The sequence below is a fragment of the Ambystoma mexicanum genome, chromosome 3q (assembly GCF_040938575.1).
Source record: "Ambystoma mexicanum isolate Mex_15411 chromosome 3q, UKY_AmexF1_1, whole genome shotgun sequence".
In the NCBI taxonomy this organism is placed as follows: Eukaryota; Metazoa; Chordata; class Amphibia; order Caudata; family Ambystomatidae; genus Ambystoma; species Ambystoma mexicanum.
In genome coordinates this window covers 782,559,940-782,574,163 of record NC_090926.1, presented here as the reverse complement: position 1 = coordinate 782,574,163, position 14,224 = coordinate 782,559,940, and the positions used below count along the sequence as shown (strand labels likewise).

The 14,224-nt window shown below is 47.0% G+C and overlaps 1 protein-coding gene across 3 annotated transcripts in view; it reads left to right on the top strand.

Moving 5' to 3' along the window:
• Positions 1-14,224, top strand: part of LOC138582988 (monocarboxylate transporter 6-like) — an 863,635-nt gene that overhangs the window by 560,071 nt on the left and 289,340 nt on the right. The gene's annotated exons all lie outside the window — the stretch shown is intronic.

The following is a 14,224-nucleotide window of genomic DNA, read 5'->3' as shown; positions in this document are numbered from 1 at the left end:
TTGGTGCTTTGTGCAGCCTGATTCTGCTTTGCTTTGCCTTTCTTTCAGAAGCATGTGGCTTCATGTAACTCTGCTATAGTTATGCTATAATTGCTATACGTCTATATTGTGCTGTTCTTCTTATAGGTTAGTAGTATGTTCGTTCTTCAAGGTTCCTTGTACGATCCTGTAGTTCCATGTGGTTAGTTGCAATAAGCGTGCACAAGCTTGCTCTGCAGCTCTTGTTGCCTTGCGTTACTGTGTTTGGCTAATGGGAAAAAATAATACAAGCTTTCGATCGTATATATATATATTCATGTGTGCACGTGTGTCCATGTAACTTTGTGCATTGATGCAAGTGTGGTTCATGGTTAATGTTACTATGTTGTGGTTCCTCTAATGACGTCAGCACCGCAGGATTTTTGTCATTAGTCAATCATGCTCATTGAGGTGTCATCTTGGAAACAGGTGTTGGGCACCTGTATCCAAGATGACGTTAGCAGGATAACGGTTGAATGGCTGTCTGAGAGAATGTCTGTTCTCATATGTATTTGTCACTGGTCCTCCTGTGGGCTGTCCAAAAAGGGACTGGTATCTTGCATCTCTGATTCTTCGGGCAGTCATGCTTAAAGGGGTCAAGAGGGGCATTCTGGGGACCCTCCCTTCAATATGCTTATCCTGTAACTGAACCTCCACATCTGGAAGAGAATGAAGCAGCTTGGAGCAAGTACCTAAGGCTTCTGAGTGATTTGTGTACAACCAGACCTCAACCTAGTCACACTAGGATTTGTCCGAATCCCAACTAGGCACAAATCACCTCAACAATCTATTTAAGCGCACTGTATAAAACTTTTAACAGTGTGAATGAAAGTCCCTAAAATGTCCCTTTAAGTCCTTGTTTTACTAATGCACTTCAATGCTAAAGTTTTCAGGCACCCATCCGCGAAAGTCACAGGCTGATATATACTCTCCTCCTCCAAACAATTAGTTCCTATAACTATTAATACCTGCGATGTCCATAAGACCTGCATTTGGCTTTAGGATCATTTCTGATCTGTTTGCTGCCTCCAGTGTTGCTACTGGGATTGCTAGAAAATATCTCCAGCTGCGGGTCTCCAGTTTTAAAATACTCGGGTACCTTTCCTTACCCTACACACACATATACTCCACACAAAACCTGTCAGATTATTTTAGCTGAATAGATTGTTTTGATCATTTCAAAACAGAAACCTCCAAACGAATATTGAAACTAAGACTTGGAGTCGCACAGATGCCTAAGTATCTGTACTGCACTGCAATGCATATCCTCCACCTCCTCCACTTCCAACTAAACCAAATACCTCTACTCGTCCCCCTAAATACCATCATTTGATTTTTCTCGTGGTTTATATCAAGATAATTTAGATCACAATATTTGTGCATCCTATTGGCGTTAAATGGCAAATTAGTTTATCAGACACACACGAGGTAACAGAACTTCCCTACCCCCACCATCCCTCACAGGGCAAGTCATGTGCTAAGGCTGCTCATGAACGTAGGTTCTTATCATCCCTAAAGACAAACAAAACTTCTTCCTCATCTACTTCAAATACACAAACAATATAGAGGAAATTAATATCCCTAAATCCCAACACCTGGCTCTAACTGCAAAATCCCTGAAGTTCCCACGTGTGCCTTGGAATCAGGTGTCTAGGTGGTTCGGCCACCAGCAGGCGATACCTGAAATATGGGCCTCATAACGAATCTGGATGCAATATCTCCGAACTGTGGAGTAAGTCGGCATACACCCCTGCATCAGCCCATTGTATCTCATAATGGTACTTGTTAAGCAGCCAGTGCGTCCTGACTTTACCTGTATCCAGGAGTCACTGTGCAGTTCACAGAAACAGGGGTATTGCTAGGTCTGGAAAAGATCCGGGGCTGTCGGGACTCGGTGCTAGCTAACCTTTTTGATTGTAGCTTCTATCCCGGGCTACAACCAAAAGACCTGAAGCTATAGCTTCCCCCCCCCCAGCCACCCATAACCCCTCCAAGCCCCTCTCTAGCAACAGCTCTGCCCAACATTAGCAGCACTAACATCTTCCTCCCCATGCGGATAGTTTTTCAGAGTAGTGCCCTACGCAAACTGTTGATCTGTGTCTGGAAAGCAACAAAGACTCAAAAAAGCCCCAGCCCTTGCCTGTGTACTTCCTCCCAGGGTACGGTAGGGTATAGCACAAATCCTATGTTCCATATGCCTCAAAGAACTATATCTGGTATCTTGGGAACTGGTGCTGCAGCTCGGGCAATACTTTAGAAACTCTGTGAGTACTCTAGAGAAAATCTTCTGCACTGCATCTGATAAGACAATTAGCCTATACAGGTTTGTATTTCTCACTGAACTTTTGTTTTGTCTGAAAGGTGCCATCTGTGGCAAAAATAATGCTATTGTGGGAGATTTCTGGTAATTGTGGATGGATTCAGCACTTTGACTTTCAGTTTCATTCCTATTGTGCAAGCATGCAAACTTTGGTGCGTGCATGCAATGAGTCTGTCTCTGTGCATGCATCCACTCTGGTATTTTGTGTCATGCAATCAGATACTTGCTATTTCCTTCCTTTACTGCATTCATCGATTCAGCATTGCAATGTGCAGACTTGGACCAATAATTGTCCAGCACCCAGTGTATTACTTCTCGTTCCACTTTCTTCTAAGGTGTATCCTCTTGGTGCCCACATTGGAGGCATCAAGAGTCGTTCTCGTTCCAGAGGATGGAAGAGGCTGTTTGCCCTGCCCCAGCTGGCCTAGCTACCCTTACAGTCTCTCAGAATATCCTTCCTTGCTGTAAAGGGTTACACTCAGATTGCAAGCAAAGATCTGTTTCTTCTGTGTGCACCGGGGCAATGTTTAATGTTGCATGTCACCCACTGTTTGGTTGGTTGTGCTTCTGAACCTGCACATTTTTTACAGTGTGCACAAACACTAAAAATAATACATATACAATAACAAATACAGTTGTTGACCCGGCAGACTGTGAGTACATCCACATTCACATTCCCCTCTGCTTCACCTGTATGGACACTGCACCCTCAGAGTGATAGTGACATTCATGCAAGACACATGTAATGGCAATGTGTAGTCTCCAAATACTAACCCTGCCCACTCCCCTGGGGATGCCTCTGTTGGCTCTGTTGCTGCTGCTCTCCTACTACTTTTTAACCTGCAAAATATCTGTGTTTTTTCCCTATGGTCGCGCTGCTGTCAGAAAGAGTTGGGGTGGCTGTAGAAAATGCACATCTGAGATTGCAACAGCCATCCACAGAAGGAGAGAGAGACAGAGATGGAGAGTGCTGCAAAACAGATAGAGAGAGCACTACATTGGCGTACAATACAACAGGTGCAACTAGTTTTAAACCCATACCCCCCCTATCTGTACTCCCAAGCGACCCACACTCTTAGTCCAGTTAGCCCAAAAAGAGCCACAGCTTACCACTGTCCGTAATAAAAAAAAACTCTAAAAGATCAAAGGTAAAAGTAAGCCGGGAACCACTTCCCGACCCCATGCAAGAAAATAGCCTCACCTGTCCATTGCCAATACCCTCCCTTATACCTGGCTCTATATCAAAACCTCCACTAGCGAGCGTGCCAAAAGGAGCCCTGATTAACGCTAGATCCTTAACGGCACACGCTATAGAGATCCATAATCTTATAGCAGTGCTGGAACTTGACCTGTTAGCCATCACACAAACTTGGCTGAACCCAGCATCGGTGCCAGCCCTCACACTAGCCTTGCCCCCTAACTACACTATTTACATGAAAGATAGACACAAAGCCAGAGTTGGTGGTGTGGCCATCATAGCCAAAAATTGCTAGCCATCAGAGAAATTAGCAACGCACCCTTGGCCTCCAGGGAACAGCTTTCAACAAGGTTGACCCTCTCCCACACCACCTAACTGTTGATTCATCTAATCTACAGATCCCCAGATCCAGTATTATCCTTTGAAGATTGTGGTATGCACATCATCTCCACTAACACCAAACCCTCATTAAAGAGTATCCTCTTTCGGAGATCTAAACCTCGGCCTAAATGATGAAAAGGACTCCAATGCCCAGTCACTAAGCAATGCCCTGACCACATCAGGCTTTACCTTATAAATCGAGAGCGCCACACATTTTAAGGGTATAAATCTTGATTGGCTAACAGATTCGAAGTGCAGCATCTCAGTCACATCCATAGTTCATGGCCCCTTGCCCCTGGTCGGACCATAATATTATAACCTTCACCGTTCACATGGCCAAACCAGCTCCCACTCTTGAGAACTATAAGCCCCCCACACTTACTCAGAGTTAGCAAAACATTACCGCTTCCAGCATCCTACCTCTGCTGGGCCAGATTACCTCTCCTTTTACCACCAGAGATGACCCCGCTGCCCTAGTGGATATCTATAAAACCATGATGGCTAAAGCTATTGCGACCATAGCTCCTCTTACCTGGCGTAAAGCCAACCCCTCATCACACTGCAACTCCCGGTTCATTCCTGATCTCAAAACCTTTACGTCGAAAAAAACATGAGGCAGAAACTACTTAGAGAAACTCCCCAACGGAGATTAACAAAGAAGACATTGTTATCTCGGCAAAAACCTACAAGAAAGCCCTCCTCACAGCCAAAAAATATACTTAAAATGATAGAATCGATAAGACTAGCTCAAGCTTCCGTGAACTATACATCCTCCAGGAATTAGAAGTGCCCACGCCACCCATACCTGGCTGCCCGAAAGACAGTACATGGTGCATCTATGTCCAAAACGCAATAGATAAACTGCCCTTGCTCCAGAAAAAGCTCTTAATTAAAAAAAAAAAACATTGGTCAGAATCCCCACAGAAAGAGCAGCCCATGCCTTTCTAGCCCATGTGATCTTCGACTACAAACCCCTGCAGGAAGTTGAGACTCTACAAATAATTAACCCTTGAGATGCCAAGGTGACATCTGCCCAGCAACTGTAGTCAAAGTAAGGGCTGAGCACTGTCCCCCCCTTTATAACTCCCTTAATAAATGCCTCCTTCACCCTGAGCACGGTCCCAACTAACCTGAAAGATTCCTGGGTTCTGCCCTTGCTAAATAAACAGACACTTGACCCTGACAAACCCACGAACTATCGCCCCATCACTACTGTCCTGCTTCTGTTAAAAATTCTCGACAGGGCTGCATACACCCAAATCCAATCATTCCTGGAAACAAATCTCCTAGGCTTACAACAGTCTGGCTTTAGACCAAGCCACGGCACTGAAACCGCCCTCTTAGACTTAACAAAATCAAATGGACGAAGTCAAAGATGCTGGCAAGGCATCCTTGCCTCTCCTGCTGGACCTGTCAGCAGCCTTTGACCTCATGGACCATCAACTCCAATGCTGGCATCTGACTTTAGCAGCCCATTTCTCAAAGCAGCCCTCCACTTGGATCTCGTACTTCCTATCCAATAGATGCTCCGGAGTCTTCTCTGATATAGCTGCAGCCCCCCCAGCACCCATCTCATGTGGTGTCCCCCTAACTCTCCCATGCTCTACAACATATTCACCAAGACCCTGCTTGACACCCTAGATGGCTTGGGCATCTCCTATGCGAATTATGCAGACGATACGCCCTTGACTTCCATGCAATACACTCTATCTACCTAACTATCCTTGCCTGGATGACTGCGAACTCATTATGCCTTAATGATGAAAAGACTGAAATTCTTTTAACTGTGGCACAAATCACTCTGAATAAACATGACCCCAAATACACATCTTTTACCATCAACGGCATCACCATACCTGGTTCAAACTGTCAAAACCCTAGGCATCTATCTTGACTTCACTCTGTCCCTAAATAGGCAGGTCAACACTATTGCATCTGCGTCGGCACACACCACGAAGTTGATCAATGCCTGTAGACCCTTCCTTTCATCGGACAGTTGCCTTACTATTGCACAGGACCTTCTAGGTTCAAGGCTCAACTACTGTAATACGCTTTTTACAGGCACCTCTACCTGGAACCTTAATAAACTACAATGTCATCCAGAATAATGCACTCAGGGCTGCCCTGAGCATCCCCAGACGGGAGCATATTTCTGCTGCCAGAAAAGAAGCGCATTGGCTTCCTATCAGACAAAGGATCATCTTTGAGACTCTGGTGAAAACACACAAGTGCCTTGCCAATACTGCTCACAGATGCCTTTTTGCAAAATTTCCATAAGACTAACTCTACCAGACCTACTCCGTCAACTCAAATGAAAAAAACTTGTCACCCCGAGATTCAGGAGGAAAAGATCGGGGGGTACAAGCTTTCTGTTCATTGCCTCTGAGAATTAGAATGCCCTTCCACCCCACCTCAGATCTGAACAGTTGTACTGGGTATTGCGCAAGAACCTTAAAACTCTGCTGTTTACACAGGAAGTACTTTCTCCTGGTACTGCACTCCAAAATAAAAATGTAAAAACACAAATATGTTCTTTCACCTGCCAACAATACTTTTTTCCTTATTGTATGCTTTGTCTGAAATGTCTGCGTACTACCCACACCTATGTAACTAGTGCTCTGATGCCTGAGGGTTTGGCGCGCTGCTATAAATGTCTAAATAAATAAATCTGTCTTGCGATCATTCAAGGAAGGCTGGTGTGAAGAATTCATCATCTAGAGCAGAATCTAAGCGAAATTGTGCTCTATGAATAAAGGGACTCATTATGGGTCAGACCCAAAATTGGCAGTAACTCCTCCGTGGCGGAATTGGCGTTACCGCCATGTGGATCAGCAGAATTACCACTGAAATACGACCTGACAGGCGCACGCACAGACCAATGGCAGTAGCAGTAATTCCTAAGACTAGTTTAGTTGTAGAGATGCACACATCATTTCCTTTTCAATGTCAATGTGTTTTGCTTATTTTTTGATAAGTTTTTATAGGAATATTTTAGGTGCTCCTTGTTGGATCTGTGCTACCAGATCATAAACATGAAACAAGAAATTGTACCTCGAACACTTCGGGATACAAACAAGGGCACAACACAAACCACTCAGCAGCTGTAAAGTTATTAGTTGAAAATGTTCAAACAGTAATTCCACCCAGCACAGTAACCACCGAACAACCCGTGTTAAGATGAAATTCTGCCAAAAATAGGCGGAATTACCGTTACCGCCAATGCAGTCCACGGAAATTCCGCCAGTGGAAAATCGTCATTGCTATATCCGGGAGCACCGCGGCAGCCATTTTGGGAATCACAATTCATTGAATATCTTGAGATAGGAGTGCCATCCAGACACCCAGCAAAGGCCAAACAGGTCATTAGGAAAGGGCAAAGGCAGGGTGCCCGATATGAGGCTGCGAAGTCTAAATTGATGGAGCAGGAGCTCACAGTGTTGGCAAGCAAGTGGTCGCCCACTGAGGAGCTGTATGGGGCATTGAATAGGAAGACCAGCCAACAGCGCAGGAACACCACATGGGCGAAAATCCGGGGCAAGGTGGTGGCCACAAGCCACATCCAGCATGAGGTGGAGGACATGAAAAAGAGGTGGAATGACCTCAAAGCCAAGGTCAGGAGCCTCTTCTCATCCACTGCCGGGAGACAGCTGCCACTGGAGGTGGGTCAGTGGAATCCTTGCAGCTGACGCTGTGGTAGGACATGGTCAGTGGTATCCTGCACTTGGTCAGGATCGAGGGCATGGGCATGGCCGATTTAGCAGCCAGTAGCCAAGCTGAATCTGGTAAGTACCACAGTGCTACATGCTCCCACAAATGGACAACCCTGCAGGCATCCACAAACACCCACACTGCTATGCAAGCAAGCGACGCGAACCCCAGAAAGCATTCACCATCCATGTGTGGCATCAAGCCACAACAACGTGATTCAGTGAGTACAGGACCCCCCTAGCATGACACCCATACACAGGCAACATAGCCACCATGCAACCATACGACATGTCAATGGATGCACATCAGTGTATAGTTGCATCAGAGCCACTTGCCCCTCAACTGCAACGCTCCATGTAGATACACATTGAGGAGTACATGTCTGACAATGTAGCCATCTGACCCACGCACAACCAAATGCACTGTACCCACCTGACTGCACCACCGGATACCTATCACCAACAGTGCTGATGCATTACTGGACAGGACAGCCTGTAGCCCAACCCATCCCAGGGATGCACGTCCAACGCAAGCCAGCCATCTCATACCTGGCCAGCCAGACGCAGTGCATGCCATGTACACAGTATCCGGCACATGATGCCAGCCCCCCAGGAGGCCCAACAGACAGAGACGACATAGTACAAGTGACAGTGATTGCTGATTTGCCATGCACCTTAGCACCAATGTTGTAACGCACATGTCAATTTGCCCCAACAGGAACTCAAGACACCTAGGAAACAACTGAGGAGGCTGGCCACTCCACAAAATCTACACCAACCACTGCCAGCAAGTTGCCAGGCCAAGACAGTACCGGAAGTGGTTCTGTGCCACCAGGCCATCAGGCCATCGACGGACACTCCAGCCGTCCATACGGTCACGCCCACAGGGCCACCACAGACCCCAATTGTGCAATCAACACCACCAGCAACAGGGCAGGAAATGGTCACAGCTGGTCTGCCTGTGGATGCACAGGTGGGGCAGAGTGTGGACGACAGCCTGCAATACAGGCACAACATTCAAGCAGTTGGAGTGTGCCTCCCCTGCACCCAGCCAGCTGAATTCCCCAGTCTGCCATTTTTCACCCGATTCCTCCGCCCCTGCACATCCTCTCCCCACTGCACACACCGCCAATCCATTGGGCATTACGCTGACTCTACGCTATGTCATCTGAGGAGCAGGCCGGAAATGTTCGCCGTCAAGGGCAGCATGAGGAACATGACAGTGGACATTCACCATGGGCATTGGCCCGCTCCAGGCCATCTGGGACCGTCTGGAACAGAAGCAGTTGGATATGCACACCATTTGGGGCATGCGGAGGCCATGCATGATTGAGGGGTTGTTGAAGTCCAATTACCATCTTTGCAGGAGCACAATGACTAGCAATGCAAGCCTGTGCCTCACACATCAGAGGGTACGGGAGCTAGCTGAACAATTGTCGTCATCCCATGAGTCCATGGCCAGAGCCATATACCCAGCCCTACAAATAAGGTGTGTATCGGCCACTTTTACTCCCTAAAAAAAGAAAAATACTCCCCAAAAATAAAAACAGGTTGTAAAAATACTCCAACAAAAAATTTGAAACAGCAAGTAGGACCTTGTGCTCCTGCTTTCACCCACACAGCTCCAATGATTGTTTGGACCAGTAGTGCCCACATTACCACAGAAAAAACTACTATTATGACTGCCTTACTGGCAGAAGTACACCTGTATCATTTCTAATTTTGAATAACTAGGTACAAAGGAATCATTATTACAAAAACATTTTCATTTTCCAGTTAAAACATTTGTACTCGCTTGTAAAATACTCCCATTGGGAATTGGACTTACATTTTTACTCCCTAAAAAATGATTTTACTCCCAACTTTAAAAGTTACGGGGTAAAGTACTCGCACTTCAAAATCTTATCTGTAGCTCTGCATGCACCTCATCATGGACCACCTATGGGGGAGTGTGCAGGGGAGCCTACTGAGGGGACATTGATGAGCACCCCGCACAGGTGCTCACAACGGCGTGCCTCAAATGCTGCTAAGCCTGCTGTTAGGCAGAAACCTGTGAAGTTCCCTCTGGGACCACTGCAAAAGATTTAAGACTACAGGTGTTTGGCAGTAAACCCACTTGGTAGCAGTCTGTACCACACAGATTCACTTAGTAGCTGTGGCTGAGCAGTCAGACTTCCCTCAAGAAGAGTTAGGCAGTATACAGAGTATTCGCAATAGGTCAAGAGCACACAATAGAACAAGTAAACACTGACCAGGGCATGGTGTAAAAGAGATATAATTATTTGTTTAAAACCACATCTAGAAAAACACACAGGCACTAATAGTAAGCAATTCAGAAACACGGTCACTAAAAGATATAAAAGGATATTAGACAAGTCTTCAGTAAAGCCCCACTTATTTTCAGACAGCGGTGAGCGCTTAACGTAGATGGCACTCTAATAGTTAGTTTTAAAAAGGGAGAGAAAAGCAGAGAACAAATTGAAACAGATCCTAACACTTTTACAAGAACAGAACAAGAGAGGAAGGCAAAGTAAAACCGTGAATTCAGAGTCAGTAGGCCGGATCCGCTTTAAGAGGATCGAAACGAAATGTGTCCAAGGTCACAGGGTTGCAGTGCTCAAAAGTCTTGTAAGGGTTCAAAAAGGAGTTGGATCAAAGAAAGGGACCAGTTAGAGGGTCACAGCGGCCAGCCCAGTCCAGAAGGTTAAGGAGTTAATATTACCTTGTAGCAATCTTTAGAAAGGGAGGCCTGGCGGACACGGTACCTTAAAGTGGTGAGAACACTCCAGCGGGGGCAGTTGTTCCTGGCAGCGAATGCAAGTCGGTGCTTCGTCCCGGGGAAGAGAGGGTCTCGTCGTGGAGGAAGACAGGAGTCCGTTGCACTGCCAGGGAAGAAACCAGCCGCGGAGTTTCTCAGGTACAAGGAGCGGTCTGTTGATTTGCGGTTCAGTGGTGAGTGGCTATCCGGCCGCCGGGGTGCTTGGCACGGGCAGTTCGACCACAAACCGGTCTGGGGTGCGAAGAAAGAAAGGTAAACTGGTTGTGCCCACCAGTCAGGGGAAGAAGCCTCTCCAGCCGGGAGATCTTCTCTCTGTCGTCGGGAAGTGGTGAGTCGGTTCTGCAGGGCTCCCCCGGTGGTGTTGTCGTGGTAGATCAGTTCAGCTTCTCCCTCGTCGGATTCTCGGGTCCTGTGGCGACTTCTGAAGTTCCAGTCCCCAAAGCCCTGCTTTTATGCAGCATACCCCCATTCACTCAGCCTAGCTGTCAATCAAACATGCTAAGTGGTGAGCCAGCCGGCTCACCACTTGGGCCAATCACACAAGAGTGCGACTTGAGTTACCAAGGTAACTTAGTCCAGGGTGCCTAAACCCCCTCCTACACCCCCTGTGGTACCCAGACAGAGTGGCACCACTTTTGGAGGCTTCTTGTTGAGAAGCCTGCCAAAAAGTGGAATAAAGGGCTCGACTTGGGTTGGAGTCACAGAAGAGAACACAAACACCATTTTAGAATCGAGTCTTGGCAAAAAATACCAACCGGAGAATTAATATTAATTAAATAAACCGGCGGTATGTTCGAGGCTATGAGAATTAAATAAAGTTGGTAGCCTCGAACAATAGGAAAATCCCATAGGGCAATATTCGCAGTCGAATATAAAAAGTAGTTTCCACTGCCACCAGCCAAAACTCGATCGGAGGGACGGAGACGTGCCCCCTCGACTAACAGACCCCGGGGCAATCGAATTGCCCCGACCAGTACCTCCACAATATGATGGTTTGTACTGGTTTCTGTTAATAATTTGGGACTAGTAAAGCTAATGGTGACTTTACATGCCCTGGGAGACAGTAGTCAGTCCCAGGGTATGGAGTCTATGGTGGGGTGTCACTATGACACCCCTGTGTTACTGCACGGAGGGTGCTGTGTAACACACATAGTAAAAACACATGAGACCCTGGAGTAAAGGACCCCATAGCCCATAAAACACATTACCAATCAAAGGAATACCATAAATCATGTCCAAGAGTGGGAGAAAAAGATTTTCACTCTTGGCAGGAGGAAAAAAACAAACTCCAGAAATCCAGCAAAGCTGCTGGGGGACTCACTAGGTTAGGAAATTCAGCCTAAAGAGAGATTTCTCCCTAACACTTGCGGACAAGGGGGAGAAGCACAAGTGCTAGTGGGAGTAGTACTTGGGGGTGGGAGGAGTTGTTGGGGCTGGGGGTGGGGGATGGGAGATTTTTTGGGGCTTGGGGTTTTCTTAGGGCAGGGGGATGGGAGTAGTTCTTGGGGGTGGGAGTTGTTGTTGGGGCTGGTAGTCATCTTGTTGCCAGAAATAAACAGTTGAAACAAGATCTTTTGGATAGTTTTCATTGAATTCAATTTAGACATGCGCATGTGTCCAGAGTCAAAGTAATTGTCCATGAGGTCCTGGCGAACCATCCGAACTTCCCTCACATCCCCATGTGTGGGCTTTGGTGCCTTGTTCACTTCTTCACCGTCTTCCTCATCAGAGCTAGGGTGGGGGTCATTGTCCTTATCTGCAGGCATTACAATATTCCTACGTATGCACTAGCTGTGCAGCATAGTGCATACCACTACGATATTGCCAACCTTCTCGGGCCTGTACATGAATGTACTGCATGGGTGGTGCAGTCACATGAACCTTGTTTTCAGCAGGCCAAATGTGCGCTCAATGCATGCCCTGGTCCTCCTCTACGCCTCATTGTAGTCAATCTCCTGTGGTGCAGCAGGATTTCATACAGGGTCATTAGCCATGGCAACTGCGGGTATCCAACGTCACCTGCAAAACATGAATGGACTGTGTGAGACATGGCAGTGTGTGTGGGTCGGGGAACAAGTTAATGGTCCTGACGTTTTAATCAGCAGTCATGTGGTTTTTGTCACTGCCATGACATTGGCAATGCACTGGGCAACTATGGTGGGCAGTACACCATGTACGGCCCATGGCAATGCTTACTTGGGTTGTTCGTTGCCCCGATTGCGTTGTGCTGCCTTGCATGGCTGGATGCCCTGTGTTGTCACATGGTTCAAGTCTGTGTCCTGGGGTGGGTCACTCAGGGCACTTGGCCTGTTCTGTGCATTTGCGTTGTTGCATCATGGGACTTGTGATTGATTCACTTTGCTAATGCTTACGTACCCCAGGTGTGTATCAATGATATTTTGCAATCGGGTATGAGTGCTACTTACCCAAAAGCCAATTGTGCTGTCCTCTGTGCCTCTCTGTGTATGCAGGTAGCGTGCTGTTGCGCAGTATCCGCAAATCATGTGAGGCTCAAGAATCGGGTACAGCAGTGGCTGATGGCGAGGTCAGCATTGCAGGTCATCTCCAAATTCATCGAATTGTATTGTTCCGGTAGACCTGTTCTGTTGCCTGGCGGGGCACCAGTGCCACATGGGTGCAGTCCAGTGCTGCAGTGGTGCTGGGGAAATGTTGTAGCATTCCATTTGCTGCATGCACCTGCACTGCGTGATGGGCATGGAGATGTGCAGGTGTGCATGCCCAATGAGGCCATCCAGGACTTGGTCCAGCAACATGGAGAAGGTGGGCTGTGACAGCCCATGCAGTGTCCCAACTGTGTGTTGAAATGCACCCTTGCCACAGATGTGTAGGACTGCCACAAGCTTCAGCAGGCGGGGACGGCAGTTCAGATAGCGAAGGCACTCTGCAGTTCAGCCTGTGTCCGGGTGAGCAGTTTGGTGATGGTTGGATGGTCCAATCGGTATCGGGTGACTAATTGCTGTCTGTAAGTGTCCATGGGCATTGGCGGACATGTGGTATTGGTGCCCTCCGCAGGTTACGTCTCATGCGCCTTTGTGGTGCCTGTCTCCTTCCCTGCTGTGGTCATGTATGCTTCTGTAGATGGATATAGAGTAGCAGGTTGTGAATCCCATAATCTACGTCTGCGTGTGGCTGCATGTTGCTTGGATGTGTGTTGGGGTGGTGGTGGTCCTTTTATACTCCTCCTGAGTGGTTCTGATGCAAATGGGCCTTGATTTGTAACACCTGTATTTGTATTTGTTTATTTGTATTGCGCTCCGAGCCCAAAGGCATCTGTGCGCGTTTCTTACAAGGAAGGTTACAGAGATAAAGAGACACTGATATGTACAGCAATTTATATAATTACAGGTGCAGGCATAAGGCAAAAGACATATTTTTTATGCATTTACCTCCACCTTTTTTGTGGAAGTAACTCTGCTGAGTTTTGGCAGAATATACTCCAATTTTTGGAGGTAATTCTGCTGTTTTTGGACTTGTAATGTGGCACTAATATGTATTTTTGGCGGTAATTCCATCGGCGGAATTAGCCCCATTGCAGATTCTGCTGATTCTTGACAAATTACCACTGGAGGTAATTCCGCCTGATTGAATTCCGCCGGTGAAGTTACCACCCAATTTTACAGCAGTCGTAATTTGGCTTTGTGGTAAAGTTGGTGGTAACAGAGTTACTGCCAATTTTACCACTTACCACCACACTTACAATGAGGCCCAAAGTTTGTGTTTTCTATTCATATGTAGGGGGGTGTAATGGCATACATTCGATCATATTGCTACCTACATGTCTGGTGCCCATATCATTCTCT